Raw genomic sequence first — 7553 nt, forward strand, 5'->3', positions numbered from 1 at the left:
ATAGCAGTTATACAGGGTGGTCCATTGATCGTGACCGGGCCAAATATCTCACGAAATAAGCGTTAAACGAAAAAACTACAAAGAACGAAACTTGTCTAGCTTGAAGGGGGAAACCAGATGGCGCTATGGTTTGCCCGCTAGATGGTGCTGCCATAGGTCAAACGGATATCAACTGCGTTTTTTTAAAAATAGGAACCCCCATATTTTATTACATATTCGTGTAGTACGTAAAGAAATATGAATGTTTTAGTTGGACCACTTTTTTCGCTTTGTGATAGATAGCGCTGTAATAGTCGCAAACGTGTAAGTACGTGGTATCACGCAGCATTCCGCCATTGGACCGTTTACCAATTACGGAAAAGGTCGATATCGTGTTGATGTGTGGCTATTGTGATCAAAATGCCCAACGGGGGTGTGCTATGTATGCTGCTCGTTATCCTGGACGACATCATCCAAGTGTCCGGACCGTTCGCCGGATAGTTACATTATTTAAGGAAACAGGTAGTGTTCAGCCGCATGTGAAACGTCAACCACGACCTGAAACAAATGATGATGCCCAAATAGGTGTTTTAGCTGCTGTCGCGGCTAATCCGCACATCAGTAGCAGACAAATTGCGCGAGAATCGGGAATCTCAAAAACGTCGGTGTTGAGAATGCTACATCAACATCGATTGCACCCGTACCATATTTCTATGCACCAGGAATTGCATGGCGACGACTTTGAACTTCGTGTACAATTCTGCCACTGGGAACAAGAGAAATTACGGGACGATGGCAGATTTTTTGCACGCGTTCTATTTAGCGACGAAGCGTCATTCACCAACAGCGGTAACGTAAACCAGCATAAGATGCACAATTGGGCAGCGGAGAATCCTCGATGGCTGCGACACGTGGGACATCAGCGACCTTGGCGTGTTAATGTATGGTGCGGCATTATGGGAGGAAGGATAACTGTCCCCCATTTCATCGATTGCAATGTAAATGGTGCAATGTATGCTGCTTTCCTACGTAAATGTTCTGCCGATGTTACTACAAGATGTTTCAGTGCATGACAGAATAGCGATGTACTTCCAACATGATGGATGTCCGGCACATAGCTCGCGTGCAGTTGAAGCGGTACTGAATAGCATATTTCATGACAGGTGGATTGGTCGTCGAAGCACCGTACCATGGCCCGCACGTTCACCAGATCTGACGTCCCCGGATTTCTTTCTGTGGAAAAAGTTGAAGGATATTTGCTATCGTGATCCACCGACAACGCCTGACAACATGTGTCAGCGCATTGTCAATGCATGTGCGAACATTACGGAAGGCGAACTACTCGCTGTTGAGAGGAATGTCGTTTCACGTATTGCCATATCCATTGAGGTTGACGGACATCATTTTGAGCATTTATTGCAGTAATGTGGTATTTACAGGTAATCACGCTGTAACAGCATGCGTTCTCAGAAATGATATGTTGACAAAGGTACATGTATCACATTGGAACAACCGAAATAAAATGTTCAAACGTACCTACGTTCTTTATTTTAATTTAAAAAATCTACCTGTTACCAATAGTTCGTCTAAAATTGTGAGCCATATGTTTGTGATTATTACAGTGCCATCTATCACAAAGCGAAAAAAGTGGTCCAGCTAAAACATTCGTATTTCTCTACATGCTACATGAATATGTAATAAAAAATGGGGGTTCCTATTTAATAAACGCAGCTGATATCCGTTTGTCCTATGGCAGCGCCATCTAGCGGGCCAACGATAGCGCCCTGTGGTTTCCCCCTTCAAGCTAGACAAGTTTTGTTCTTTGTAGTTTTTTCGTTTGACGCTTATTTCGTGAGATATCTGGCCCGGTCACGATCAATGGACCACCCTGTATACACCGGAAGATGCAGCTTCAAAGTTGTGAAACCTATTGTGTAAGTCTATAATCGACTTGAATAAATACAACTACATCTATTATATTTAATACTTTCGACACCTGTATTCAAAAAAACTATACACTGTATGAATTGTCAGTCAATTATGTATCATAGCAGGACCCTTTTGGGGTACGTCGACGATATTCTACGCCCCGCTTTGTTGTTCATGGAAAGCCATCCTGGGTTTGTATTTCAGCAAGAAATGAGAGTTTCTGCTGCTTGTCTTTGTGCTTGCCAAACCCTACGTTGGCCAGCAAGGTCGCCGGGTCTCCCCCAATTTAGAACATTTGGAGCATTGTGTGCACAAATGAGAAAACAGGGAAGTCGACATGAAGTGTTCTGGACAAGTCCGATATCTGAAGAAACCGAACGACGGGCCCATCGGACACCTTTTATTCTGCCACTTACAAGCAGTTGCCATTGTTAGCAAAGTGGTTATCGCCAAGCGTGAACGTGCGCCGTTTTCCTTGCAATTCCTGCTTTAACGGGAATAAGCAGGCTGCTAGGTTGTTGATGTACAGAATAACTAATAATAAATCAGTACTTCAGTATACAGCTCTAAAACAGGCCGTATATTTACAACGTGCAGATGATATTTTTATAGGCTAGTACGTCGATATTTTTTCATTCTATGTATAGATATATCCATATTTTTTAAAATAGCAATACATCGAATTTCTAAAATTTTTAAATATATCAACAGTCCTAGTTACCCCTCGTAAATGCGTAGCGGGTTGCCTATGACGCATTAGTTTAGAGCATTGCGATGTTATTCATCAGACGTGCACCTATCCATAATACATGCTGTTCTGCTTTCGAGATTACATGCTATAATATAGAAGCGTTTTAGACAGTATCTCTTTCTTTTCAGATACAAGTCGTTTAAGGTATAACAGTGGTTAAGAAAATGGACACACATACTGGAGCGGTGGGTTCAAACACACGTTTCATGATACAGATTTAGATTTTCCATGGTTTCCGAAAATTGATTATTGACACTGGTGCTACGGTGTTTCGAGAAGGAGACGGGCGATTTCCGTTCTCGTTCCTCACCCTGTCTACGTTTCTGCTCCGTGTCTAATGACTTCGTCGTCGGCTGGATCCTAATCTTTCTTCTTCATTTTTTTTGACATTAAAGTTAATGTGACGTGAAAATTATTTTTCCTATTACTTTACTCATAATATTGTAAAGTACTCGCGTACTGCAAGGACGCGCCCGGGTAGCTAAGCACGTTAGCACACTGATTCCGGGGTTCGGGGAGGCGCGTTGGTCCCGGGTCTAATCCGTCCGGCGGGTTAGCGACGGGGGTCTGTGTGTTGGCAAGCCTCGATATGATTTTTAGGCGGTTTCCCTCATCCGAGTAGGTGGCTGCTACCCACGTCCCGCCTCAGTTACACGATTCGCAAACATTTCGAAAACGTTCTCACATTTTCACACGGGTCAATACTAGACGTAGACAAACAGGGTGCACAGATTCCTTCCCAGGGAGGAAGGCGCGGCGAGAGCAAGGAAATGCGGCCATCCTCTTAACAACTGCCAGATCCAGATTAACATGTCATCGCCGTGAAGATACCGGACAAGGCCAGGAAAAAGAAGAAGACTGGGCCGCTGCAAGAAACGAAATAGAAACTGTGAATACATAAGCGTACGAACACACTTGACTGGAATACACTGATATTTTGAGGTTATCGCCGATAAAATACAAAGTACGGAAGTTTACCTCCAACTTGTACAGAAGGCAGACTGAAATTATAGGAGTGGAAGGACATGGGTATGAGACAGCGTTGTATCCTGTTCGCCATGTTATTGAATTTGCACATAGAAGCAATCAGTTACGGAAATAGAGGAGAAGTTAGAAATGGAATTAAAGTTCAGGAAGAAGAAATAATAATTTTAAGAAACTTCCTGGCAGATTAAAACTGTGTGCCGGACCGAGACTCGAACTCGGGACCTTTGCCTTTCGCGGGCAAGTGCTCTACCAACTGAGCTACCCAAGCACGACTCACGCCCCGTCCTCACAGCTTTACTTCTGCCAGTACCTCGTCTCCTACCTTCCAAACTTTACAGAAGCTCTCCTGCGAATCTTGCAGATTGCCAGTAGTATTGGTATAACTGGTGGGAAACGAAATATAAATAGAATCTGAAGCCATTTTGACTATTTTTCGACCGTGGCTGTCACAGGGTGTATCATAATTAATGGCGTAAAAGCATACTGTTGAAAGTACACGATACTAGAAGCAAAAACGTCTGAGTAAACATAGGGTCGAAAATGCATACCTTAAGAGCTACGAGCAATTTTTAATCTTCGGTACTGTGAAAAAAATGTCTTCTACTGCAAGTTCTTTGCTTTCCATATTTTAGAAAGTGGTAGTATGGACAAAAATAAGAAAAAAATGTCCAGCAAACATGTGCTCTAAAACACATACCTTAAAAATTACGAGCACTTGATCATTAGAAGAGTGGTGTTTGAAAGAAGCAAAGATGAACGAATGCTCATAACTCTTAAGGAATGCAATTTGGAGCACTGGACTATTTTTTTTCTTGTTTTGGTCCATACTACCAGTTCCCAAAACATGGAAAGCAAAGAACTTGCAGTAGAAGCGATTGCCTCTTCCACTGGAATCTGCTATTATGATGTATCAGAGATGAAAAATTGCTCGTAGCTCTTAAGGCACTGAGACTTTTTTACTTCTAGTATTGTGTTCTTTCAACTGTACGCGTTTACGCCATTATTTATGATACACCCTGTATAACTGTTGTTATTTTGTACTCGATAGGACGTTGTTCATCGTGATCAAAGATAAACGTTTCCTGTTATTATTCGTAAATTCGAAAGTTGTTTATGTATAACAGAAACATGTTTCATATAAGTTCGACGAAGTGCTGAAGCGATGTTTGATATATATTTGTTTTGCGTTTTTTAAAATTTTGCCATTGTGCTGCGTTTTCTAGCGCTATATCATAAATCTACATTGTTTACTTTATTTTTACTACAACATCCTTTTGTTTCTCGTCACAAATGAACACTTTTCAAATAAACCCTGAATTAAACACCGATATTGCAGTTTTGCTATAAATTATGTTTATTCTTAAGTAACAGACTGGAGGATAAGTATGTAGAACAAAAATACTCCATAGATTATGCGGCCCTTCGTATACCCTTACTCGGTTTCTAGACAGTTCAATGTTTCCGATTCCTAGGGAAATCTAGTAATATACTGATCGCGTACGTACAGAAAGCGATCGTTATGAGGTAGCGCCCGATGGTATGCAACACACCCAACCCCTGGTAGCGCGGGCACGGGCCCCCCTAGAAAGACAGGCCGCGGCGCGTATTTTGTCATGAACTCGCTCGCTCAGCTCAGCAGACAAAATGCGTTTCTAAACCTGTTAACTCGCAGCTGGGCGTGTAAGTACTAACAAGAATTGCCTCTTCCACTGGAATCTGCTATTATGATGTCTTGCTGATTAACAGCACTACAGCAAAATTTAATTTAAGATCAATACTCGATATAAATGGTATAACGGCCTGTTTATAGCATTTAGTCTCTTCTGCTTAGCAGGACTCATTACATGCTGGAAGTGGGACCTTATGCAAGTGATAATCATTTTAGCATGACTTTATTTTATTGTACGCCATTACAGCCGTAACAAGTTATAAGTAGGCCCATGGACTTCCCATCATTATAGGACTAATAACAGTAAGATTCCATAATAGCGGATCACTGTAGAAGATGTTATTTTCGTTTGTACGGGCACTCCTAGTTACGAGTTAACAGGTGTAGAAACGTAGTTTGTCTGCTGATTTGAGCGAGCGAGCGAGCGTAGGACCTCGCGCGGGCACGACCTTAACAGACCGTAGTCTACGCTTAATTATGGTAGCCTACGGTAGTTTTACAACTACAGGTAGATTGAACAGGTACTGCATAGAGCTGGAGGAAAACAGAAATTTGCTATACAACTGAACTAGAAGAAGCTTTAGGTCACGAGGCGTCAAGGAGTAGTTAGTCTGATGACGGTGGGAGGCCCGTGGGGTTGGGGGAGAGTGTATGGGGAGGGGGGAGGACAAAAATTGTAGAGGGAGACCAAGGCATGATTAAGTAAGTGGATATAAGTTGCAGTAGTTGTACAAGATGAGGCTCGCACAGGGTATACTAGCATGGACAGCTGCATCAAAGCACTCTTCCGATTGAAGGCAACAGCGACAACAGAACAACGAGAGAAAAGGGTGGTAAGTTAAGTTACTACTAGCGTCAAATGAAAAGGGAAAAACGAATGTACACTGCGATAAACTTAATGCTAGTATTAGAATAGAAACATTGAATACGCAAGTGAACGTACACTGTCGAGTTCATGTATGCTTCCTAGGTTTTTCTGGCACAGATAAGAACAGCAATAGAGAGCACGAAGACCATAATTAATTTAATGAATAGTATTTAAGAGAATTACAATTATACTAATACTATTTATAGAACGAAACAAGAATGTTACTGGGCTTCGTGATCACCAAGTTCGCTTTGCAAATGAAAGGGAAAACGAATCTGGTCATAATATCGTTTCAGAGAATACAATATATCACACACAAAACAAAACGTTGCACCGAGAATTCCGCTCAGTCAATATTCTTGTTGATTTTACCACTAGTCCATTGCTGCTTGCCAGTCGCGTCAACAATATTCCATCTCCTGTAATGTGTCATTCATTGAAACGTAACAAAATTATGTGGGCTCGTCCGGGATTTGAACCCGGGACCTCTCGCACCCGAAGCGAGAATCATACCCCTAGACCAACGAGCCACACTCTGCCAGTTTCATGTTCATTGAATAGACGGGAGTGTGCCACGCTACAGTAACCCTGCTGTGCGAGATACGCCGTATCCGTGAGCTACAGAGTGTGACGCACGGTCAAGAAGAGAGAGCGCCCGTTACCCCAATTGCCAACACTGCTGCCTTTCGTTTCATACTGGTCGCGCTTATCGATGTATCCTCAGGCTGCTATGCATCACACTGAACATTAATGTAATGAATATTTGCAAGTGCTGAATTCTACCCAAATATTCTCTTCACGTAGAATCTGAAAAAAGAAAGTGCTTGACTCTTGACTCTTTCCCAACTGCTTTTTTGAAACCGAGGACACAACGTGTACTCTGAGGAGGCACAACAGGGAGATACGGGTAAGTTCGTTACTATATTCTTTAATCAACAGTGGCCTTTTGGAATGAGAAGTTTGTCCTTTTTATTTGGTCACATGTAATTCTTCTGAAAAGGATTACGGCTAAGGAAGAAAGAGGATTTGCTATACATCTTTTAAATACAGTTCTAAAACGTACACAAAGTTTTTAAAATAGCCATAAACGCAGGCAACTCGAAAACAGAAGAGATAATAATAAACCAAAGCATCAAGCAAGGATGTAGTTCGTCAGCGACATTCTTTAACATCTGTATTGAGGTTCTTATAAGAAAGTGGAAGGATGAAGTATCTGAAGGTATACAACAAAAAAGAAGCTAGCATATGAACACTATGCTATACGCAGATTATGTAGCCTTACACAGAATAAAGAAGTAAACTTACAACATTCGGTGTATGGACTATGTGAACGAGGAAGACAAAGCTACAATCTGAAAATATCCAGCAAA

At 41.8% G+C, this 7553-nt stretch overlaps 1 non-coding gene across 1 annotated transcript; it reads right to left on the reverse strand.

Moving 5' to 3' along the window:
• Nucleotides 1-6641: 6641 nt before the first annotated feature.
• On the reverse strand, nucleotides 6642-6713 carry Trnap-cgg. The gene has a single exon. It is a non-coding gene; the product is annotated as a tRNA-Pro (tRNA).
• Nucleotides 6714-7553: the final 840 nt, after the last annotated feature.

The sequence above is a fragment of the Schistocerca americana genome, chromosome 1, assembly GCF_021461395.2.
Source record: "Schistocerca americana isolate TAMUIC-IGC-003095 chromosome 1, iqSchAmer2.1, whole genome shotgun sequence".
Taxonomy (NCBI): Eukaryota; Metazoa; Arthropoda; class Insecta; order Orthoptera; family Acrididae; genus Schistocerca; species Schistocerca americana.